The sequence below is a fragment of the Myotis myotis genome, unplaced genomic scaffold, assembly GCF_014108235.1.
Source record: "Myotis myotis isolate mMyoMyo1 unplaced genomic scaffold, mMyoMyo1.p scaffold_m19_p_4, whole genome shotgun sequence".
In the NCBI taxonomy this organism is placed as follows: Eukaryota; Metazoa; Chordata; class Mammalia; order Chiroptera; family Vespertilionidae; genus Myotis; species Myotis myotis.
The window spans coordinates 11,408,441-11,434,427 of NW_023416346.1; the positions used below are offsets into that span (position 1 = coordinate 11,408,441).

Consider the following 25,987-nt stretch of genomic DNA (forward strand, 5'->3'; position numbering starts at 1 on the left):
CCTTGTCACTCACTAGGAAAAGATCAGCATCCCAATGGAAAATTTGGCAAAGTATATGAACAGCAGTTTACAGAATAAGGTCTACAAAGGGACATGACACATAAATAATTCCCAACCTCATTAGGACATCAGACAAATACAAATGTAAACAACATAGTCTTTTGCTTTCTTTGGTCTATGTGACCAGCAGAGCTTTTTATTTTAAATCTTTATTGTGTGTTTTAAAAAATATATATTGTTGAAAGTATTACATATGTTCCCCTTTCCCCCCCATTGACCCCTCTTAGCCCACTCCCATCCCCCACCCAAGACCTTCACCACCCCATTGTCCGTGTCCCTGGGTTATGCATATATGCATACAAGTTCTTTGGTTGATCTCTTCTCACCACCCCTCCCGCCCCCCCTCCCCCTCCTTCTGAGATTGAGTCTATTCCATACTTTTATGTCTCTGGATCTATTTTGTTTATCAGTTGATTTTGTTCTTTAGATTCCACATATGAGTGAGATCTTGTGATACTTGTCTTTCTCGGACTACTGCCAGAGCTTTTAAAAGAAGTTTCTGAGAAAGATGACAGAAAGTAGCATAGTTCTGAGTAGATGTTTGCATAATTCCCTCCGTGAAACTCATCAAAAAGAATTGGGGAGCCCTAATTGGTTTGGCTCAGTGGATAGAGCGTCAGCCTGTGGACTCCAGGGTCCCAGGTTCGATTCCGGTCAAGGGCATGTACCTTGGTTGTGGGCACATCCCCAGTAGGGGGTGTGCAGGAGGCAGCTGATCAATGTTTCTCTCTCATCGATGTTTCTAACTCTCTATCCTCTCCCTTCCTCTCTGTAAAAAAAAAAATCAATAAAATATATTTTTTTAAAAAAGAATTGGGGGGAAAAAATCCAAAATAGAGAAGGAAAATCCAACCAAGTTGTGGAAAGACCCTAGGTCAGTTATAAGTCTCATCCCCTCCTTGGAAGGGCATGGTTTTGACAAAATTAGGAGAAAGCTTTCTGAAGGCTTCTAGTGAAAAATGCTTTGCATGGAAAGGCGAAGCCTATGGCCCTAACCACTTTGGCTCAGTGGATAGAGCATCAGCCTGCGGACTGTGAAGGGTCCCTGTTCGATTCTGATCAAGGGCATAATATGCCTGGGTCAAGGACACATGACTGGGTTGTGGGCTCTATCCCCATTGGGGGACGTGCAGGAGACAGCCAATCAATGACTCTTCCATCATTGCTGTTTCTATTTCTCTCAGAAAACAATAAAAATATATGAGAAAGGAGAGGGCTATGGCCTGGGCTATTCCTCCATTTTGGACTCTCAGGAGTCATGAGCAGAAAGGGACAATGAGGGGAAGAGGATGGAGGTTTAGGGCGAGAAAAGGTGTGCAATGGTGCCTCAGGGAGGGAGAGCAGTGCACGGAAGGACCACCTGAAGTTAGTGCTCGCACACTGAATTGAAAGTGAGACTGGTTACTGTCTTGCATCTGGGGGGAAAGGAATGGTATCAGTGTCAACAGAGAGGAGGCCAAGAGAGTTTGCCTTGAACTGTGAACAATCAAAGGTTCTTCCCTCTGGAGATGCATGTGCTTTGAACCAAGCAAGTAACGAAACCAAGTTGAAACAGCATTCTTTTCCTCTCCAGGTATCTGGGGATAAGGCTGCAGGCAGGCACCCTCTGGGGTCTTAGCTTCTTCCCTGCTGAGACAGGAACTTAAATAAACACCGGTGGCCTGTGGTCTGGGTGGAGTAGCTCCTACTGATTGACAGTTTATGTGCTGGCCAGAGACTGGGAGGTGGTTTTGGCAACTTCCTCCCGCCAGAAGAGTATTTAGAGCAGATGAACCACCTTGTAAAAAATCCCCCTGAGGCCGGGGCTGATTGCTTGATGTCCCAGCAACCCTGAGGCGCTGCCACAATAGAAGCTGGGACCCCTTTAAAGACGGGGGTCCCTGCTCACCGTTCCTTTCTTCCCTCCCATCCTGCTCCATCTCAGGCGCAAGGGGGTAACACAGGTGTTTCAAGCCTAGACATGTTTGCTTTTAGGAACTCATAGATGCCACTGTTTTTTCTTTCTAGTTTTGACATGTTTTTTATTTATTTATTTATATATTTTTTAAAATGTATTTTTATTGATTTCAGAGAGGAAGGGAGAGGGAGAGAGAGAATCATTGATCGGCTGCCTCCTGCACACCTCCTACTGGAGACTGAGCCCTCAACCCCGGGCATGTACCCTTGACTGGAATGGAACCCGGGACCCTTCAGTCCACAGGCCGATGCTCTATCCACTGAGCCAAACCAGCTAGGACGACCCCCTCTGGCCCGCCTCCAGGCCTTCAGCACCCTATTATCTGTGCCCATGGGTTATGCACATAAGCATACGCTGTGGAGTGGCCTGTTTTTAGAAAGCCTTTCCAGATGCCAGTGTTAGGTAAATGTCCACCTCTGTTTTTCCAGTGCTGTTATAATTTCCTTATGTAAATGTGAATCTTTAATCCAGGCAGAATTTATTTTGATTAGATGTGGAATGAGAGACATTCATTTATTCATTCAACAAGATTTACTCGGCTCCCTCTAGGCACCATGCACTGTTGGGACATTTGAGAAAGATTTTCCTCAGCATTAAACCTCAGATTCCTTATAGCTACTGACACAAGAGACCAGGTATTCCGAACGCTTTCCAAATTCATATTTTAGAAAAAAGAACCAGAAAACCTCTTACTAGACTGTGAGCTCATTTTTATGAAATGGTGCTGTATTTTCTCCTTTCCTAGACTTTTAAAAAAAATATATATATATATTTTTATTGATTAGAGAGAGGGAGAGAGAGAGATAGAAACATCAATGATGAGAGAGTAACATCGATAGGCTGCCTCCTGCACGCCCCACACTGGGGATGGAGCCCACAACCCAGGCATGTGCCCTGACCGGGAATCAAACCGTGACCTCCTGGTTCATAGGTTGATGCTCAACCACTGAACCACGTCAGCTGGGCCTTTCTTAGACCTTTAATCCTAGACTTTGTAACCCAAATACACACACTCCTACAACCCTTGTCCATTTGCCTCATCCCTTTTTCCCTGCCTGAGTCTTTGGGGTGTTCTAAGCTCTTTGACTTACATAGCTATTGTCAGGGGATAGCAGCTTCTAAGCTCACTGCAGCACGTGGTTAAGATCCAGGATCCTGAAGTAACTGATCTGAGTTCAAAGCCCATCTCTGCCACATACTAGCTTGTGTGCTGAGGCAAGTTGTTTAATCTCTCCGCTCTTCAGTTTTCTCATCTATAGCAAATGGCATAAACAGCGTATACCACACAAGGTCTGTGTGCAGTTTAAATGATTTCACTTAATCCATCCAAAGCACTTAGAACAGTTTGTGGGACTGTTGTTAACTATTATGATCCCATTTGGAGGGATCTGTATTACTTCAGGTCTGTTACTCTGGTGCTGGTATCTTCTCATTGTTTTTTTTTTAATATATATTTTTATTATTGACTAGAGGCCCAGTGCATGAAATTTGTGCACAGGTAGGGTCCCTAGTGGCTACCGGCTGCTGACCGGAGCCTCCCTTCCCCTGGCTGCCTGCTGCCACTGCCGCCCCCTGGTCAAACTCCCGGTCAAACTCTTGGCCGAATTCCTGGTCAAGGGGACAATTTGCATATTAGGTTTTTATTATATAGGATAGTGTTACACATGTCTCCCATTTCCCTCCTTTTCCCCTCCTCTCAGTCCCTACCCTCTCCCCCCCTCCAGGTCTTCACCACCCTATTGCCCATGTCAATGGGCTATACATATAAGTATATAAATTCTTTGGTTTATCTCTTCTTATTCCCTCAACCCCTCATCGAGGTGTCTGTTCCATGCCTCCCTGCTTTAGGTCTTATTTTGTTGGTCAATTCATTTTGTTCGTTAGAGTCCACAAATAAGGGAGATCATGTGATATTTGTGTTTCTCAGATTGCCTTATTTCACTTAGCATGACAATCTCCAGGTCGATCCATGCTGTTCCAAAGGGTAAGAGATCCTTATTTTTTACTACTGCATAGTATTCTAGGGTGTAAATGTACCACAGCTTTTTATCTACTCATCTATTGATGGGCACTTAGGCTGTTTCCAGATCTTAGCTATTGTAAATTGTGCTGCTATGAACATAGGGGTGCATACATTCTTTCTGTGTTTTGGGGTTTTTAGGATATATTCCTAGAAGTGGGATCACTGGGTCAATGGCAGTTCCATTTTTAACTTTTTGAGGAAACTCCATACTGTCTTCCGTAGTGGCTGCACCAGTCTGCATTCCCACCAGCAGTGCACAAGGGTTCCTTTTTCTCCGCATCCTTGCCAGTACTTGTTGTTTGTTGATTGGTTGATGATAGCCATTTTGACAGGTGTGAGATGGTACCGCAGTGTCATTTTGATTTGCATCTCTCTGATGATCAGTGACTTTGAGCATTTTTTCATATGTCTCTCTGGCCATCTGTATGTCCTCTTTGGAGAAGTGTCTATTTAGGTCCTTTGCCCATTTTTTAATTGGATTGTTTATCTTCCTTTTGTTCTGTCAATGGACTCCTTGGGAGACAGTCCCAGGAGTCCTCACACTTGAGTACTCAGCTTGAATAGTGGGGAATATCCCTAGAGGGGCATCCATGGTGTGACAGTAATATTTTTTTAATAGTAAAATGTTGGGGTCCAGCCCCAGCAGGTCGAGGGGTTTCCAAAGGTGTGGACAGAGTCGGCGAAGAAGGAATGGCACGGAGGCAGCGTTTAGTTAATCAGCATAGTTGGGTTCTCCAGCCAGGTTCTGTTGCCAAGTTCTAGCCAGGATCTCCAGTCAGGTTCTGTCCAGGTTCTCTTGCCATGTTCTCTTGCTCCGTTCTCCAGCCAGGTTCTGTTGTTTTATTGTCTTGTTACGTCTGTATTTATACCAGTTGATTTTAATCCTGTCAATTTCTATTCCAAAGGTTAGGGCGTTTCTTATCTCCATTCCAGGGAGTAAAGATTATGTAGCTTAAGCGTGATTGTTCGTAGTTAGTGATTAACTACCCGCCTGGCACTTCGTTAAGGGGTTTTATCCCCTCCCTAACTTCAGGGGAAAATCCCTACCTGGGGAAACAACCTTTCTCGGAGAGGTGACTTTGGTTAGAACACATAGTGCTAAGAAGGGGAGCAAACATATTAAGAACAGTATGCCATATACGCCAGGTCCCTTGAAACATATGCTGTGCAGATGTTTCTTCCCTGCAGCAACTGTGTCAAGCAGCAAGGATGGACCGGCTTCTGGCAGTAAAATATACATAATATAATATCGATCATTTTAACCACTTGTAAATGTACAGTTCACTGGCATTAAATACATTGGTGTTGCTGTGTAACCATCACCACAATTTGTACCTACCATTTCGGTGTGAAGATCATTTTAAAAAGCTTTGCCAGTGCTCTGCTTTGGAGAGCCGCCCCTCAACCATTCCGGTCTGGTAAGCTCAGCTCAGTTGTCGCTTCCTCCACACTTGTACCTTCCCCAAACCTTCCTCCAGACTTGATTAACTCCTTTGTGTTTCAACTCCACCTCAGACCCTTAATCCATCACAGAACTTTAGTAACCAGAGTTTAAAATAACTGTTTATTCCTGTGTTGCTTTTAGCCCATTGTTCCAACCCCCCATTTTGCATCCTGAGCCTGCTACCTAATGTATCGGCGACCCTCCCAGGTTTACAACACCTGCAGATTTGATTAGTGGGTCTTAATGACCTCTCAGCTTCTGCCGCACAAGGGATAATGAGAAGCCAATCAGGACTGTTCCGTGGCGCTTAGATTGACAATGCATGAGGAAGGTCAAGTCCATGTCATGTAGCGTGGCACACTTATCTCTGCTGAACATTCCTCCTCAGGATTCCTCCTTTCAAGGCCCAGCACATCGCAGAGATACAAGATTTTTCTGCCTGTGTTGACAAGCCGTGGAAGCAGATCCTGTGGGCCAGGCCATCTCTAGGACAATCACAGGAAGTTATTCCACGCCTGGGACAAGACCCAACTCTATCTGGCAGCGAGCAGAAGGTTACAGGCCATCAGGCTGAAGGGTCACCAGCAATCCCAGCGCTGGTGGCACCGAGCCAGGATAGAGAGGAGCCATGTAACCTGCTTCTGGAAATTCCCGACCTGCTGCCCTTGGGTTCCACAGCCTTTATGATGCCCCCCCCACCCGCCACTGTCCCCCCTCACCCCCCACCCTCGGCAAGGAAGCAGAAGGCGGAGAGAAAGGACCCCCTTGAGTAAAACAGCACAGAAAATAGAACATTAACCAGAATTCTGGTTCTTTAATGATATTCACATTTTGCAACACGTAAACACCCCCCCCCCCCCCCCCACTTCCCAAGCGTGTTCAAGGTGAAGCGGCTGGGAAGAGAATGGGAGCGAGGCTCAGAGAAGCAGATTTGGGGAAGTTACCGAAAAATCTCGAAGCCGTTACCAAATGCTTTCTTTCATCTCATGTTCCGGGACCACATCCAAGATTCCTGGGGGCCTCACAAATGGCAGTCAGTGGTGGAGTTGTTACATTTTCTAAACACCAACCAGCATTTACTAAGTAGATGTCAATAGCAACACGAAAACAAGAGAACCACAGCGGGGGAAACCTGTTTGAGAGGCCCAGGGCTGAGGGAGGATGCAAAAGGAAATGGAAAGTCAGTAAATCAGACAAGAGCGAGTCTTAGTCCTCTTTCCATTTTTCCTTCTGTGTCTGCTGGACTCCCAAGAAGAATGTTTGCACACGAAGGGACAGAAATGTTCTACTTTGGAATGCAGACCTCAACCAGGGACAACGGCTTCGTCAGACCTGATAGAACGAACGATCTTCGCTGAAAGCGCTCTAACATGTATGTGACCTCGAGGGTTATATGCTCTGTTAGCTGTTTCCTTCCAAACGTCTCTCAGTAAAAACTGCAGGAGTGGCAGGAGCAAAATCAGCTTGAAAACCTGCCTGATAAAGTTTTTTTAAAAAGATATATTTTTTATTGGTTTCAAAGAGGAAGGGAGAGGGAGAGAGAGAGAGAAACATCAGTGATGAGAGAGAAGCACTGGTCAGCAGCCTCCTGCACGCCCCACACTGGGGATGGAGCCCCCAACCCAGGCCTGTGCCCTGACCCGGAATTGAACCGTGACCTCCTGGTTCAGAGGTCAACGCTCAACCACGGAGCCACACCCAGCTGGGCTCTTTTCTCTCCTTTAATTCCAACTAATTGTAGTTCAGTTTCTTAAATGAAACAGTGTCCTTGAACACCGAAAGGGAGCCATGAGACTTGGATCGATGAATAAGGCGCTTCATCTCTCTGAGGACCACCTTTCTCTGGAAAATTAGCTGCCTGGACCACTTCACAAGATTAATTTGTGTTGATAAACTTGTAAGAGGAAGAAATGCCATCAGTGAAAGGTCATTTGCCCTTGTTCCATGCAGGGGACTCGTAGCACATGATAACACATGACACAATGATAGTACCTGCCAAGTAGCCAATCAGAGCCTCTGATTCAGCCTGAGCCCTCCCTCTCATCGCTCACCTGCAGTTGGTGAGCCGATACGATCAGTTCTACCTCCACCATGTCTTCCACCATCTGGTGGCTGCCAGCTCTCTAGCTTCGTCCTCTGTCACTCCCAACTGTCCTGGAAGTTACAAATTTGGACATGTGGCACATTCTGTCACAGCACTTGGTCCACAGGACCACTGTGAGCATTTATCTCCATGTCCCTTGCACACATCCCATTCAATAAATATGTTTTCACTATGATTTAGTCAGTTTCCGTTTAATGTAATTATTGATGCTTTTGGATTGAAAACAAGCACCTTATTTTGTGCTTTTCATTTGCCCCACCTCTTCTAGGCTTCCTTTTCTATACTTTTTTTTTTTTATTATTGATTCCTAGAGAGAGAGGAAGGGAGAGGTAAAGAGAGAGAGAACCATCAACGTGAGAGTAGAACACTGATTGGCTGTCTCCTGCATGCCCCCGCCCCCTCGGGGATCCATCCCACAATGCAGGCATGTGCCCTGACCAGGAAGCAAATCAGCAACCCGTCAGTGTACACGAAACGACATCCAACCAACTGAGCCTCACTGACCAGGATTTCTGTACTTTCTTAACTTCTTTTGTACTATCTTTTTATAAACTTATTTAGAAACTTAATCAATCCCCAGGAGGTTCTAAGTAAATGTACAGGAGGCCTCTGGCCTTTGCCCCAGTCCCCCCACATGTCAGTATCTTGCCCAATTTCAGTCCAGTCTCACAACAAGCAAATGACACTGGTATCACCCAAGATGCGCAGCAGGTTCCACCTGTTGTACATGCACTCATGTACACGTGTGTGTGTCTGTGTGTGTATGTGTCAGTGCAACTTCATCACATGTGGATTCATGTGACCACTACTGCAATCAATGTACAGATCTCTTCTAACACAAGGATTCCTCCTGTTAACCATGTATAGCCACACCAGGTCAGTCCATCATTCAGTTCCCAACAATGCATTGAGTTTGAATTGTATGCCTAGACCATATATATCTTTATTAATTTCAGAGAGGAGGGGGGAGAGAGCGAGAGAGAACCACCAATGATTGGCTGCCTCCTGCACGATCAGGGATTGAGCCTGCAACCCGGGCATATACCCTTACCAGGAATTGAACCATGAACTCCTGGGTCATATAGATCGATGCAAGCCACTGTGGCCTGGTATACGTACACCAAGACTTTTGAAGATGCTGGAGGTACTTCAAGGACCAAGACAGGTGACATTCCTGCCATCACAGAGCACACAGGCTAGGCCAGCAAAGGCTAAAGTGCCAAGGAGAGTTGCAGACCAGTTGGTGTTCATTGGCCATGTCTTGGTTTCTAGGGTTCCTTTTCTGCCTGTAACTTCACATGCTCCCCAAACCAGTTCCACTCCATTCACATATCACTTGAAAGCTTTTCACAATAGATCCAGGCCTTGCTCTCCATTGGTTCTCAGCAACATTTAAGAAAAATCTTTTTATTGATTTCAGAGAGGAAGGGAGAGGGAGAAAGAGATAGAAACATTAATGATGAGAGAGAATCATTGATCGGTGCCTCTTGCACAGCCCCTACTGGGGATGGAGCCCACAACCGGGGCAGGAATCGAACCAACCGTGACCTCCTGGTTCATAGGTTGACGCTCGACCTCTGAGCCACGCCAGCCGGGCTCAGCAACATCCCCCCCCCTCCTTGTTGTCCTATTATCTGAAGCATCTCCTGCAGCCTGACCAATGAGGCCGCTGAAAAAGCCGCTCAGGAGAGCCACACCTGTAAGCAATCAGAACCTGAGCACCAAACCCTGGAGCTCTGGACACTCTTGGCCGGGACAGAATGGAGCGCGTCCATAAGTCAGGAGGGGAGGAGGCCCACACTGTTCCTTTTGGCAGGTGAAGTCGAAAACCGCCATTGCCGAAATGACAGCAGCACTGAAGGCTCAGAACCTCGAGCTTCCAAGTGCAGCGAGATGGAGGTTTTGCTCGCTCCGCCTGCGTTGGAAAGCCTGGCTCCGAAGGCAGGTTGCTGACCCATCCTGTGCACATGCGAAGGAAATGATTTCATAGCTTTGGGATTTCACCACTGCAGAGGGGGCAGGGGGCCAATTCCGCTGAAACAAAGGGACAGTAATCACTCTTGCCAGAAAAGCAGTTTAAATCAGAGGTGTCTCTTTACAGCCTCAGAGAATTTCAGGATGTTTCTCAGTTCATTTCAGTGTCTTTAGACAATGGACACAATCCAGACAGGCCACTTCGGTTTTATTGGAGTGAATTCTGGAACCCAAGAAGTGAAAAAAAAAAAAGCAAAAACCCAAAACCTTGCTATAATGCAGCCAGGTTTCTTTTACGGTGCAAGTGGAAGGGAGTGCAGGAATCAAGTGCTCAAACTTCCAAGTGTTGTCCATTACAAACTTCAGCCTTGATAACGTCTCTTATTAACTGATAAAAGTTCGCCATAGGTATGGCCAGCTGATCACACTTCCACCCCAGTTTAATCCTGAACAGCAAGCTTTGGTGTCTGGATAGAGCATTTGCTGTGTTTGAGTTAAAAGTCTGGTAGCAAGCCTTGCCTGATTACCTAAGGTCCTGCTTCGAGGCTGTGTCTCCCTGGTTCACCATCACAGCCCCAGTTCCTCGGGCATAAATATATAATAAGTAAATCCTGATGACTAGGTTTGTTATGAATCCATAAAACTAGTTGTTTCTCAAGAGTAGGGTTTTAAACTTAGGTCTGTGATACCGTGGAATTCATTCAACAAATTTTTACTGAGCAACTATTTTGTGCCGAACACTACTAGGCCCAGAGAGTCAAGACAGATAAGGCCTCTACTCCCCAGCAGGTCACATTCTGCTAGTGGACAGGGAGGTTGGCGGGGTGTGTGTGTGTGATACAGACACTACACTTCAAATAAACAGGAAAGAAAAACAGTAGGTATTGAAAGAGGCATTAATATAGGGTAACATGGTACAGAATAACCATGGCTGGCTACTTTAATTTGGATGATCAGAGAGGGCCTCTCTGAGAAGGTGACAAGTTGAGATCGCAGTGATGGGAAGCTGAGAGCTGAAAGACAGTCAAGGAAAGATCTGGTAAAAGAGTACACCAACCCCGACGGGCATGGCTCACTGGTTGAGCATCGGCCTATGAACCAGGAGGTCACGGTTCGAATCCCGGTCAGGGCACATGCCCAGGTTGCGGGCTCGAACCCCAGTGGTGGCTGTGCAGGAGGCAGCCAATCAATGATTCTCTCTCATCAGTGATGTTTCTATCTCTTCCTCCCTCTCCCTTCCTGTCTGAAATCAATAAAAAAAATACATATTTTTTAAAAAAGAGTACACGAAAAAGAAGAAGCAAGTAAGTCAAAGGCCCAAGATGGAGCAGGGTTTCGATGAAGTTGGAGAAATGGGCAAGGCCAGTTCATGTGGGCCTTGCTAATGAATTTGGATTTTATGTTACCATTATTTTTTTACAAATTTATCTTTATTGATTTTTAGAGAGAGAGGAAGGGAGAAGGATAGAGAGATAGAAACATCGAAGAGAGAGAAACATCATCGATCGGCTGTCTCCTCTACGCCCCTCCTGGGGATCGAGCCTGCAACCTGGGCATGTGCCCTGACTGGGAATCAAACCGGTGACCTCTTGGTTCCTGCGTGGACGCTCAATAGCTGAGCCACACCAGCTGGGCTGGGTTTTATATTATTGAGGCATTAGGAAGCCTTTGGAAGGGGCTAATCAATAGAGCAACATGACCTATGCTAGTGGTCGGCAAACTGCGGCTCGGCAAACCGTGGCTCGCGAGCCACGTGTGGCTCTTTGGCCCCTTGAGTGTGGCTCTTCACAAAATACCGGCTCTTCCACAAAATACCGACTTCTGCGCATGGACCATGAAGCTTCAATCGCACTGTACATGCGCGCCCGCATGTGGTATTTTGTGGAAGAGCCGCACTCAAGGGGCCAAAGAGCCGCATGTGGCTCGCGAGCCGCAGTTTGCCGACCACGGACTATGCTGTTGAAAGGTATCTGACTTCTCTATTGAGAATGAATTTATGGGGGAGTTGGGAGTGAATGGGCAAATGAGAAGCAGGTTCAATTACCCATGTGAGAGACAATGGTGACTTGGACTAGGGGTGTTTTGTGAGTTGGGGTGCTGCATGAGAGAAGTGCATTCATTGATCTGGAATGTTTTGAAAGTAGAGGCAACAGAACTTGCTAATGGTTTGGATGTGGAAAGGGGGAGCAATGATCACTCCAAGGTTTGGATTTCGAACATGGATGGATGGTGGCACCATTGGCTGAGATACTGTTGGAAGGCTTGAAGGAGGAGTAGGTTGAAGGGGCATGAGATCAAGGGTTTAGTTTGGGGCATGTTAACTTTGAGAGGCCACTTAAGATGTAAGTGGAGATGTCAGATGGGTGGTTCTATGTGTCTGAAGTTTCTGGGAAAGATCTGGGTTGGAAACACGATTTTGTCAATCATAATCAAATAGATTGGCAGTTAAGGATTTGATGAGGCCATTAAGCGAGTTCAATAAGGAAAGGCAGTCCAGAACTCTGTGTGTATATGTGTGTGTGTGTGTGTGTGTGTGTGTGTGTGTGTGAGTGTGTGTGTTTGTGTGCATGCACATGTTTCTGATGAGATATGGTCTGTGTATTTCATTATGTACACTAAGCTGTTGACTGCCCACCAAAGGTTAGGAATTTACTGCTGAAATGGTGCACCTTGAGATCGTGGTTTAGAGTTATATGTATTATATTACTTCCTCCCCCCCCCCATCCTTGGCCTGAAAATGGGGCTGCCTTTATGTATGACAGTCTGCAGAGATGCATGTTAAAATGCACATTCCTGGGCCCCAAATCAGGCCTGATAAATTAGGCTACCTAGAAGTGAGGTTCAGGGGTGTGCATTTTTAGCAGCTCCCTGGATAATTCTGTTCATTTCTCCCCCAGCTCTTTCTTTCTGTGCTTCAGGTTCACTTAACCCCTCTTCAGTGTCTAATATGTTCTTATGCCCATGCAGTGATTTTTTTTTTTCATTTCAGATATTATATTTTTTCACTTCCACAAGTTCCATTTTGTTCTTGTCTAGCTCTTCCAATTCTCTCCTAATTATGTACATGTTTTCCTTTAAATCTCAAACATACAATAGCTGTTTTAAAATTCTTGTCTGCTGCGCTAGCTGGTTTGGCTCAGTGGATAGAGCATCAGCCTGTGGACTCAAGGGTCACGGGTTTGATTCTAGTCAAGGGCTCATGCCTGGGGTTGCGGGCTCGATCCCCAGTGTGGGGCCTGCAGGAGGCAGCCAATCAATGATTGTCTCTCATCATTGATGTTTCCATCTCTCTCTCCCTCTCCCTCCCTCTGAAATCAATAAAAATAAATAAAATTCGTGTCTGCTTATTCCATCATCTCTGTCATTTTTAGGTCTCTGTCTATTGACTGTTGTTTCTCCTGATTATGAGCCACATTTCCCTGCCTCTTTACACTTTTAGTAATATTTTTGGGGTGTTTTACATTGTAAATATTATACTGTTATATGTCTGGACTTTGTTATCTCCTATTAAAAATATTTAAACTGCCCTAACCGGTTTGGCTCCGTAGATAGAGCGTCGGCCTGCGAACTGAAAGGTCCCAGGTTTGATTCCGGCCAAGGGCATGTAGCTTGGTTTCGGGCACATCCCCAGTAGGAGATGTGCAGGAGGCAGCTGATTGATGTTTCTCTCTCATCGATGTTTCTAACTCTCTATCCATCTCCCTTCCTCTCTGTAAAAAAATCAATAAAATATATATTTTTTAAAAAATTTAAAAAAAAGATTTAAACTATGTTTAGTAACTTTAGGATCAGCTCAGTCACTCCAAGGCTGCTTTTTAAGCTTTCTTAGGGTAGGTCTAGAGTAGCCATACTCTAGGGCTAGTTCAGGGTCTCTGCTGAATGTCCCAGATTTCTCCTCGCTAGCTGGTCAGAACTCTCCCAGCCCTGTGTGAGCTCCAGCAGTTATTCAATTTGAGTCTTCAGTAGTTGCTTGTTTGTTTGTTTTTTTCAATTATTTTTTAAATTACACTTCAGTAGTTGCTTGATTTTTTAAGTTATGTTTAAAATTATCGATAGTATTACAGAGGTCTCCCATTTTCTCCCTTTTTTTGTTGTTAATATATTTTATTGATTTCTTACAGAGAGGAAGGGAGAGAGATAGAGAGTTAGAAACATGGATGAGAGAGAAACATCGATCAGCTGCCTCCTGCACACCCCCTGGGGATGTGCCCGCAATCCAGGTACATGCCCTTGACCGGAATCGAACCCGGGACCTTTCAGTCTGCAGGCCGACGCTCTATCCACTGAGCAAAACCGGTTTCGGCCCATTTTCTCCCTTTTTTGCCACCCTCCACCCAACCCCCATCCCGCCCCAGGCCTTCCCCATGCTGTTGTCTGCGTCCATGGGTCATGTTTTTCAGTTAATCCCTGCCTGTTCCCTCCCACCCCACCCCACCCCAGGAGTTGTTTTTGGATTCCCCTCATGGGGTTTCACCCTACAAGGGCATGTTACTATTCTGCCAAAGTCTCTCATGGGGGAATTCCTATGTAGATTTCGGGAGCTCTTGCTTTAAATAGCTCCCTCCTTTCTAGTATTTTGTTTGACAGATTTCAGCCGCTTCAACTATCCAGAATTCTGATCTCTGTCTTCTACACTCGGCAAGACTGCCACGCTCCGTTTGGGATGCTTTCCTGGCACTACAGTCTTGAAATGTGACTACAGCTGAAAGCCAGGATGGTCATAGGGGCTTCCCCCTCTTTTTTAAAAAAAATCTATTTTTTTAATTAATTTCAGAGAGGAAGGAAGAGGGAGAGAGAGATAGAAACATCAATGATGTAAGAGAATCATTGATTGGGTGCCTCTTGCATGCTCCCCACTGGGGATTGAGCCCACAATCTGGACATGTGCCGTTGTCCAGAATCGAACCTGGGACCATTTAGTCCACAGGTTGACACTCTATCCACTGAGCCAAATCGGCTAAGGCAGGCTTCCCCTCTTTTATTTCTCTTCTTATTCCTACCACAGCCCTGCACTGACTGCCGCCCAGTGTCTGAAAATAGTTGTTTTATAAATTTGGTCTAGTTTTTATTTTTTGTTTGTTTTGTTTTAAATATATTTTTATTGATTTCAGAGAGGAAGGGGGAGGGAGAGAGAAATAGAAACATCAATGATGAGCAAGAATCATTGATCGTCTGCCTCCTGCACACCCCCTACTGGGGATCAAGCCCGCAACCCAGGCATGTGCCCTTGACCGGAATCAAACCCGGGACCCTTCAGTCCGCGGACCAATGCTCTATCCACTGAGCCAAACCGGCTAGGGCTGGTGGGCCACTCTTGATCAAGAAAATGGTGAAATCGCTGAAACCGGTTTGGCTCAGTGGATAGAGCGTCGGCCTGCGGACTGAAAGGTCCCAGGTTCGATTCCGGTCAAGGGCATGTACCTGGGTTGCAGGCACATCCCCAGTGGGAGATGTGCAGGAGACAGCTGATCGATGTTTCTAACTCTCTCTCTCTCTCTCTCTCTCTCCCTTCCTCTCTGTAAAAAATCAATAAAATATATTAAAAAAGAAAAAAGAAAATAGTGAAATCTGCAAGTTGGATTGGTTTAAGAGAAGGACAACACATACCTTTTACTGTCAGGAGGATGGCATTCAGTTATTCCTCTAAGAATTCCATAAAAAACAAACCTATATATACCTTCCTTGGAGGAGTTTTTATTTTAGAAAGGAGCAGGAATACCTCGCCACAAGGTTGCAGGATATTGCAGGTTTTTGTTGTTGGAGATGAGACTGATGGGTGATAATGACTCAGCTTGGTGGCTGTGGCAGGGAAACTGAGCTTCCGATGGTCAGAGCTGGAAAAGCCCTCATGAGGAAACGGACAGAAGCAGCTTCCGCCGGGCAGCGGTGCCTTGTGCCCTGGGGGCCAACAATCCAATTGTCATTTTATAACTTGCTTTCAAATCAATAACGTTTTGCTATCCATTCTCACTAGTTCACTGCAATTACACCAAAAGGGAGGCTGGACAAGGTTTATTATCTTCATTTACAAATGGCAGGATTGTAATTTGGAACAGCAGTCAAGTTAATTGTTCAAGGTCACCCCGAAAGTCTAAAGTAGAATCTGCCCGCCTGGTGTGGCTCAGTGGTTGAGCATCGACCTATGAACCAGGAGGTCTCGGTTCTATTCCCGGTCAAGAGCACATGCCTGGGTTTCGGGCTCCATCCCCAGTCAGGGGCATGCAAGGAGGCAGCCGATCAATGATTCTCTGTCATCATGGATGTTTCTCTCTCTCCCTCTCCCTTCCTCTCTCTGGAGTCAATAAAAACATATTTAAAAAATCGCCCTGACCGGTTTGGCTTAGTGGATTAGTGGATAGAGCGTCGGCCTGCGGACTGAAGGGTCCCGGGTTCGATTCCGGTCAAGGGCATGTACCTGGGTTGCGGGTACATCTCCAGTAGGAGGTGTGCAGGAGGCAGCTGATTGATGTTTCTCTCTCATTGATGTTTCTAACTCTCTATCCCTCTCCCTTCCTCTCTGCAAAAAACCAATAAAATATATTTAAAAATAAATAAAGAAATGAAGTAGAATCAAAATTCAAATGCAGGTCTCCTGACTTTCCATTCAGCGCCCCCCCCCCCTTTGTATTCTTTCTCTGAGTCATAACTGTGGGCGCTTGTTTGCACGCGGATTCTGCTTTCTAGATCCTCTTGGCCCATGATATGCTCATCTTTGCAGTCTCTCCTGAACTGTTGACCTCACCCTTTTCCATCTTGGCTTCCCAAGCTGCTCATGAGCGGCCCAGCAGCGGAGGCCCAAGGGGAGAAGGTGGAGTCCATGCAGCTGTGGAAGCCTGCAGTCCTGAACTTGTAAAATGTAAACATCTCCCGGGCAGAAGACCGCAGCTCTCAGGTCCTCGCGCCCTCTGTGAGCTTACCAATCCCCTGATGACCCAGCACCCTTCTTTTGTGCACAGTGCCTGGCACATAGTAACTGTGGTGTGTTTTTTTAAAATCCTCACCAGAGGCTATTTTCCCATTGATTTTTAGAGAGAGTGGAAGGGAGGTAGAGAGCCAGAGAGAGACACACATCGATGTGAGAGAGACACATCGATTGGTTGCCTCCCACACGCATTGAGCCTGCAGCCGAGGTAAGCACCCTTGACTGGAATCGAATCCAGAACGTTCAGTCTGCAAGCCGATGCTCTATCCACTGAGCCAAACCGGCTAGGACTCAGAAACTGTTTATTGAATGAATCCATGAATATATCCTCTCCGGGGGAATTGTTTTGAAATCCCTTTTATGCCCTAGCCAGTTTGGTTTAGTGGATAGAGCATCAGCCTGCAGACTGACAGGTCCCAGGTTCAATTCCTGGTCAGGGCATATGCCCGGGTTGTGGGCTTGATCCCCAGGATGGGCTGTGCAAGAGGCAGCCAATCAATGATTCTCTGTCATCATTGATGTTTCTATCTCTCCCTTTCCTTTCCTCTCTGAAATCAGTAAAAATATATAAAAAAATAAAATCCTTTTTATCATAAAAGAAAATATAGATAGGACAAACCACACTTTAAAAATGTATGGCTGCCCTAGCCGGTTTGGCTCAGTGGATAGAGCATCGGCCTGTGGACTGAAGGGTCCCAGGTTCGATTCCGGTCAAGGGCATGTGCCTTGGTTGCGGGCACATCCCCATTGGGAGGTGTGCAGGAGGCAGCTGATCGATGTTTCTCTCTCATCGATGTTTTTAGCTCTCTATCCCTCTCCTTCCTCTCTGTAAAAAATCAATAAAATATATTTAAAAACATAAAAATAAAAATGTATGGCTCATCAAATGACTATTGGGTGAGCCCCCTTGGAAGCAGCAACCATTTGAAAAATAACTTTGCCACCTACTACCAAAGCCCCTCCATGTGCCCCATCTCCATCACAACCTCCTCCTCCTCCCCATAACTGTTATTCCCAACACATAAAAATCTCTTTGCATTTTTATGTTTTTATCACTCAAATGGGCATCCTCTACACACTATAATTTATCTAGAGGACATGGAAAAAATTTAAATATATTCTTATTGATTTTAGGAAGGAAGGGAGAGGGAAAGGGAAATAGAAACATCAATGATGAGAGAGAATCTTTGTTCAGCTGCCTCCTGCACGCCCCCTACTGGGGATCGAGCCCACGTCCTGGGCATGTGCCCTGATGGGAATCGAGCCGTGACCTCCTGGTTCATAGGTCAATGCCGGCCGGGCCACATAGAAACATTTTTGTTACATCATTTAAGTGTCAAGCAATCCATAGATTTCCCACTTCTTGTCCTTTTTCTTACCATTTATCTGCTGAAGAACCTGGGCCTTTGGCCTGCAGAATTTCCCTCAATCTGGCTTTTGCCTCATGCCAGGCTGTTGAAGTACGAAGTGTCTACTTGTTTCTCTTCCTGGGTTGGCCACTGTTGATGCTTAGTACTTATACCTTTTCATTCACTGGCCATAACAAAATGGCGGTACTCTAAACAAAATGGCGGTACTCTAGTTCTACTATTTGTTTCCATTATTAGAAGACATTTATAAGGTATTTCCTGTCCTGACCCTTTTGGCTCAGTGGATAGAGTGTTGGCCTGCGGACTGAAGGGTCCCGGGTTCGATTCCGGTCAAGGGCATGTACCTTGGTTATGGGCACATCCCCAGTGGGAGATGTGCAGCAGGCAGCTGATCGATGTTTCTAACTCTACCCCTCTCCCTTCCTCTCTGTATAAAATCAATAAAATATATTTTTGTAAAAAAGAAGGTATTTCCCTTCATCCGCTCAGTGGGATGGCTTATCTGGGAAAGGCAGGCTAATGCTCACTTCTTGCCCCTTACTTACCAGTTTGCAAGATAATGAAGTGGTCCCCTCACCACCTCTGACGATGACAAGTTCTTTTTTTCTTTTGTAATATCATGAGAACTCAAGGATTTAAACATATTTGTTGATTTTTAAGCCACTATCATCATACTTATTAAAGCTCAAATTGTCTTTGGCCAGTGGGAACTTCTTCAGGTTAGCTCCTCTGTCCTTTTGATGTGACTCTTCTTTTTATTTTATTATTATTATTTATTTTATTTTTATTTTTTAAAATTTCTTTATTGATTAAGGTATTACACGTGTGTCCTTATCCCCACATTACTCCCCATCCCCCCACTCATGCCCTCACCCCCCTGGTGTCTGTGTCCATTGGTTAGGCCTATATGCTTGCATACAAGTCCTTTGGTTGATCTCTCCCCTTTACCCCCACCCTCCCCTGCCTTCCCTCTGAGGTTTGAGCATCTGATTGATGCTTCACTGTTTCTGTTTTTCTTCATCAGTTTATGTTGTTCATTATTTTCCATAAATGAGTGAGATCATGTGGTATTTATCTTTCTCTGACTGGCTTATTTCGCTTAGCATAATGATCTCCAGTTCTATCCATGCTGTTGCAAATGGTAAGAGTTCCTTCTTTTTTACAGCAGCATAGTATTCCATCGTGTAGATGTACCACGGTTTTCTAATCCACTCATCTGCTGATGGGCATGTTGGCTGTTTCCAGATTTTAGCTATGGTGGATTGTGCTGCTATGAACGTAGGGGTGCCTATATCCTTTCTGATTGGTGTTTCTGGTTTCTTGGGATATAGTCCTAGAAGTGGGATCACAGGGTCAAATGGGAGTTCCATTTTTAGTTTTCTGAGGAAACTCCATACTGTCTTCCACAGTGGCTGCACCAGTCTGCATTCCCACCAGCAGTGCACAAGTGTTCCTTTTTCTCCACATCCTCACCAGCACTTGCCCTTTGTTGATTTGTTGATGATAGCCATTCTGACAGGTGTGAGATGGTACTGCATTGTTTTGATTTGCATCTCTTGGATAATTAGTGATTTTGAGCATGTTTTCATATGTCTCTTGGCCTTCCTTCTGTCTTATTTCGAAAAGTATCTATTTAGATCTGTTGCCCATTTTTTGATTGAGTTGTTTATCTTCCTTTTGTTAAGTAGTATGTCTTTTTTTTTTTTAAAAAAAAAAGTCTTCTTTTTTAAAAAAAAATGCTAGAGGCCTGATGCACAAAATTTGTGCACGGGGGGGGGGGGGTGGTCCCCCTCAGCCTGGCAATCGGACAACCCTCTCCCAATCCAGGACCCCTCGCTCCTAACTACCTGCCTGCTCGCTCCTTACCACTTGGCTTGCCGCTCCTTAATGCTGCCATGGAGGCAGGAGAGGCACCCGCCACTGCCACTGCGCTTGCCAGCCATGAGCCCAGCTTCTGGCTGAGTGGCACTCCCACTGTGGGAGCACACTGACCACTAGGGCGCTTTTCCTGTGCTGAGCGTCTGCCCCCTGGTGGTCAGTGTGTGTCATAGCGACCAGTTGTGCTGGTTGTTCTGTTGTAACAGTTGCCTGGGCCTGTGTGTGTGTGTGTGTGTGTGTGTGTGTGTGTGTGTGTGTGTGTGTATATATATTATTGATTTCAGAGAGGAATGGGAGAGGGAGAGAGAGAGAAACATCAGTGATGAGAATCATTGATTGGCTGCCTCCTGCACAACCCCACACTGGGGATCCAGCCTGCAACCTGGGCACATGCCCTGACCAGGAATCAAACCAGTGACCTTTTGGTTCATGGCTCAACCACTGAGCCACACCTGCCAGGCTTGATGTGACTCTTCTTTGATAACTTCCTGTGGCACTGTTTCATTGGAAAAAGCTTCATTTTGGCATGGATGACTGCTTTCAGGGGCCCTTGTCACATGTCTCTCACTTCCAGAAGCTGATAAGCCCGATGGGACAGGACTGCTTCCACTTACTTAACAGAGAATTCCAAGAATGCATCATTTCTGCGTTTGCGTAATTACAACTCTTAGGTAGAGATTTAAAAACCTGAGGGAGAGCATGCTGATGCGTTTTGCCTGATTTAGCATGAACATTATGCCGCATCCTACTCAGGTGACTGGGTGTGACAGTTCTTTTTCCTTTCTGCTCTGCTTGCCTCCCAGCTCTACTGAACTCCCTGCACTTACAGCCGCTGTGCCCTCAGCCCCTTTTTCAGTCTTAACTCAGCCATCGTTTCCTCTGGAAGCTTTCCTAGACACACCAATCTGATAGCGATGCCTCTCTGTGTGTTGCCATAGCATTTTGGCTTTCCCTATCATAGCGCTTATCTCACTGACTGCAATTGTCTGTTTATCCATCTGCCCACTTCCCCTGCTGCCCACAAGGCTGTGACAGGGCCTGTGGCTTGCTCACCTCCGTTTGCTCAGCCTCTGCACCGTGTCCAGCATGTTAGTGGCCTAGTTACAGGTACTTGTTGAATGAATGAGTGAAAACCAGACTTGTCCATGTCATTCTCCTCTTTGCACGCCCACCTCTCCTGGTTGACACCCCTATGAATCCACCCATTTCATATTTCTTCTTTTTTAAATATATTTTAATTGTTTTCAGAGAGGAAGGGAGAAAGAGAGAGAGACAGACAGACAGACAGAGAGAGAAACATCAATGATGAGAGAATCATGGATCGGCTGCCTCCTGCACGCCCCACAGTAGGGATCCAGCCCACAACCCAGGCATGTGCCCCTGACCAGGAATCGAACTGTGGCCTCCTGGTTCATAGGTTGATGCTCAACCACTGAGCTACACCGGCCGGGCCCATTTCATAGTTCTAACCCCCTCCTCTTCACGTATCCCTACCAAGGTGGCCTTGGGGAAGTTTGGGGTAGCCCAGGCTCCCCATGAAAACTTTCCTTAGCAGGCATATGTGCCATTCTTTCGTCCCCAAGGCGCCTTCTTTGGGCCCACATTGTCACAGGGAAGACCATCTTCACAGGGGACACCAGGACAAGGCCTTCTGCTCCTGTTTGCCTCAGGCACTGCCCACATGTCTCGTCTCCCTCACTCCAAACCTCACAGGGACTCTGGCGCCCCTTTCCTCCACTCCATTCAATGCCATGTTTTTGGTACAGGGATTTATTGTAGCATTCATTTTGCTCTCCCTCCTGGATTACTCCCAGGAGCATACACACGTACTGTTATTCCTCCCATTTCCAAACCAAGAACTGCCCTAGCTGGTTTGGCTCAGTGGATAGAGCATCAGCCCCGAGGACTGAAGAGTCCTGGGTTCGATTCTGGTCAAGGGCACTTACCTTCATTGCAGGCTCAATCCCTAGGGAGCCAACCAATCGATGCGTGTCTCTCACATCGATGTGTCTCTCCCTCTGTCTCTCCTCCTCCCTTCCACGCTCTCTCTCTCTCAAAAAAAAGCAATCAATGGAAAAATATACTTGGTTGAAGATGAACAAAAATCAATTTTTTTTTTTTAAATTGAAACAAAACAAATAAAAGAACTTCATCACACTGCTTTGTCTGTCTTCTGAGTGGCCAAGCACCTCCTCAGAGCTTTATACTGTCCATATCATGGCAGAACCAAGCCAGGCCTCACCTGCCAGGCACTGCTTTCCCCTCCCTGGCCCAACCCGACATGGAACAACCCAACTGCCCTCCTTCTGATGGGCGCCCCCTGCCACAGGCTCAAAAGGGCTTTTTATTCTGAGGCATAACTGCAGGTCCTTTGTGCCCATGGGCCTTCCCCTCGTGGGTGCTTTATCAGATTCTCTGCTGCTTCAGATCTTGTTTCCTGGGCAGGGAGGGAGCTGAGAATACTCCACACGGTAGCTTTTTCTTTCCCCCTGGTCTCTTGGTCAAAGCTGGTGGGCTTATAAATGTGTCAGGCATCAGCTAGAGATATAAAGGACTTCCTGTCCCAGTGGTCACCATGCCTCCTGGCAGAACCCCGCACTTCCTGCTGTCACACATACCACTGCACAGAAGCGCAAACCACAGAGCATAAATCTCTCCACTTGCATTTGCCAACTGCAACATCGGGCCCCTCCAATGGAAGAAAGCCCTGCTGTCGGCCCGTCGGCCCATCGGCCTGTTACCCTGGTCTGTGCCCCATTCTCTCCCACAGAGAGCAAGCCACGTGCTGGCCACAGGCTGGCCAGGTGGCGGCCACTGGGCAAAGGGCACCTAAGAGAAAAGATAAGGGACTCAAGGAACATCCTCAATTCTTTCTCCCTGCCTCCAGGAGACAGCACGGAAGTTTACAGATACTGAGGACTCCTCAGAATGGTGTGGCTATGGCCCTCGCCAGTTTGGCTCAGTGGATAGAGCGTTGGCCTGCAGACCTAAGGGTCCCGGGTTTGATTCCTGGTCGGGGCAGGTGCAGGAGGCAGCCAATCGATGTGTTTCTCTTCCCTCTCTCTTCCACTCTCTAAAAAAATCAATGGAAAAATATCCTCGGGTGAGGATTAACAACAACAACAAAATTAGTGTGGCTATGGCCACTTGCAAATACCTCTTTCCCCAGGCCTCATACCCCAAGAGGTAGCTATCTATTTATCCGATGGAATTTGCACATCTTCTTGGGACTGTCTGCAGCAAACATTCTAGGTCAAGGGTGAGTGGGGGGCCAAGGAGGCTTAAGTTCCTCCTCAGTAGCTCCAGTGGCATGCAAAACAGTCTGCCATTCTCTCAGTGCTGGTTTCTTTGCAGCATCATTCTCCGCCCCCCCCCCCCAATATTTTTATTAATTTTTTTTTAGGAAGGGAGAGGGGGAGAGAGAAACATTGATGCGAGAGCAAAGCATCAATTGGCCGCCTCCTGCACACCCCCTACCAGGGATCGAGCCCACAACCCGAGCTTGTGCCTTGACTGGTAATGGAACCAGCAATCTTTTTTTTTTTTTTTTATTGCTTAAAGTATTACAAAGGGTATTACATATGTGTCCTTTTTCCCCCCCCGCCCTTGCTTAAAAATATATATATATTTCTTTATTGATTTCAGAGAGGAAGGAAGGAGGGAGAGAAAGATAGAAACATCAATGATGAGAGAGAATCATTGATCTGCTGCCTCCTGCATGCGCCCTACTGGGATCAAGCCCACAACCCGGGCATGTACCCTTGGTCAGAATTGAATCTGGGACCCTTCAATCTGCAGGCCTACGCTCTGTCCATCGAGCCAAACTGGTTAGGGCGAACCAGCAACCTTTTGATGCATGGGGTTGATGTCTAACCAACTGAACCACACTGGCCAGGGCCCTTTTTTGAGCACGTACTAAGCTTTGCCGGATCATCTTATCTCAAGATGGACCCTTTCTAAGATTTTTATTGCACGAAGGAAAGTTCCTTTCGATTGTTACAGTGGTTCTCAACAGGGCACTGATAGTTTCAAGCCAGACAATTCCTGGCCCTCCTGACTCCCGGCCTTTATGACAAGCAAAACTCATATGTTTGCAGATGTCCTGTAGTGCATGTCAGTCTGTGGTTGAGAGACACTGTGATTTAGGTGCTGGGCGTGGGGGGGAAATGCTTGTGTCTTCCATGTTTTATTTTTTAATATATTTTATTGATTTTTTTTACAGAGAGGAAGGGAGAGGGATAGAGAGTTAGAAACATCGATGAGAGAGAAAAATCAATTAACTGCCTCCTGCACACCCCCTACTGGGGATGTGCCCACAACCAAGGTACATGCCCTTGAATGGAATCCAACCTGGGACCCTTCAGTCTGCAGGCTGACGCTCTATCCATTGAGCCAAATGGGTTAGGGCATGTCTTCCATGTTTAAAAAATAATTCCTTGGCCCCAGAGATCTCCCCTTTACAGTCAGACATCCGAAAGAATTGGCTGCACACCCTCTCTACTTTTTTACTTCACATTCATTACTGACCCATTGACCCTCACTTGAGTTCAAACCCTTTCCTTACAGCACCGTAGTTGTATGACCTTAGGCACTTTAGTTCATCTCTCAAATTTCTCAGACATAACCCGGACATAAAATGGGAATATCTCCTATAGTACAGTTTTGGAGATTAAAGGGGTTGTGGTAAAAGACTTAGAACATGGTTTTCTCACATATGCAACCTAACTAGCCACATGTTACTTAATTCTCTTAGAACTCTTTGGATTTTAATCATCTTGGGGGATGTTACAGAAAGATAACCATCAACTTCAGATAATGGTAATCCTCTCTCCTTTCCAATGTGTATGATTTTTTTGATTGAGCAATTCTTTAGAAGTTATATAACAATGTCAGATAATACTGACAATGACGAGCACTCATGATTTGCATGTGATTTTAATGTATGATATTGGCTTTGGGGTTGAGATAGAGCAGGGGTGGGCAACCTTTTTGTGAGTGCATGCCAAAACCAGCAAAATCTCTGACTCAGAGTTCTTCTGCGTGCCAACCCTAATTTTTTGAGAACATGTTATGCCTACTTGATATCTCTTAAGGTGTACGTATGTGAAGAACCTTGAAGAAATAATAAAATTCATTTGAGCGACAAAAACACAGTATATGATGATGAAAAATACATTTATTTTTTAATGTATACATGTACACTGATAGTCCGACAGAAAACTTGATGACTCCGTTTGATATTATCAGTGGGACTTTTGCTGCTGCATCCCTGATGACAGAGATTTTACATCAGGTTTATATTTCGTGACCTTCAGAGATATGCGCGAGCTACTACTCTCATCCGTCAGGCTACTCCTATTACGAGACTTAACAAAATTCATCACTGAGAACAAAGATTCACAAGCGTATGTGGATGAAACCAAAACACTGGTCGGATCTAGGAAGGCAGGGAGAGTTAAGGCAGAGGCATAGAAATTGCTCTTCCCCTCCCTCGTCAATACATGTCTATGGTCTTTAGGATAACTTGTTATGTGAAATTATTTATTTATCTAAGATGCACCTACACTGAATTTATCTGCAAAATAAAAAAAGGTGATATTAAGAAAAAAATTGTAAATGGAAGATTATAAGAGAGGGTTTCGCGTGCCAGCAAAAGTTACTGGCGTGCCATGTTTGGCACGCGTGCCAGGGGTTGCCCACCCCTGAGATGGAGGATGATAAGAAAGTTTCCTTTTTGTTCTTCATTAATAAGGTGTTTTGTGTGTTTTGGGGCATGAGCATAAATACATTTATATCACATGCCTTTGCTGCATTGATTGTATAATTCTGGTCCTTCAACCTGTGGGTGTGAATCCTATTACTACACTCCCCCAAATGACCCATCCTATCATTACTGAATAAAGCAGACTTGAGACCTAGCCAGTTTGGCTCGGTGGATAGAACATGGGCCCGAAGACTGAAAGGTCATGGGTTTGATTCCGGTAAAGGGCTTGTACCTCCATTGAAAGCTCAATCCCCCAATCCCCTCAGGGCCCGTGCAGGAGGCAACCAATGTGTCTCTCTCACATCGATGTTTCTTTAAAAAAATTTTTTTTAATTGATTTCAGAGAGGAAAGGAGGGAGAGAGATAGAAACATCAATGATGAAAGAGAATCATTGATGGCTGCCTCCTGCGCACCCCCTACTAGGGATCGAACCCGGGACCCTTCAGCCCACAGGCCGCTTTATCCACTGATCCAAACTGGCTAGGGCCCA

General features: G+C 45.9%; 1 protein-coding gene across 3 annotated transcripts in view; it reads left to right on the top strand.

The window, feature by feature from the left end:
* GAB3 (GRB2 associated binding protein 3) overlaps positions 1-25,987 on the top strand; it is an 80,085-nt gene that overhangs the window by 32,891 nt on the left and 21,207 nt on the right. The window lies entirely within an intron of this gene.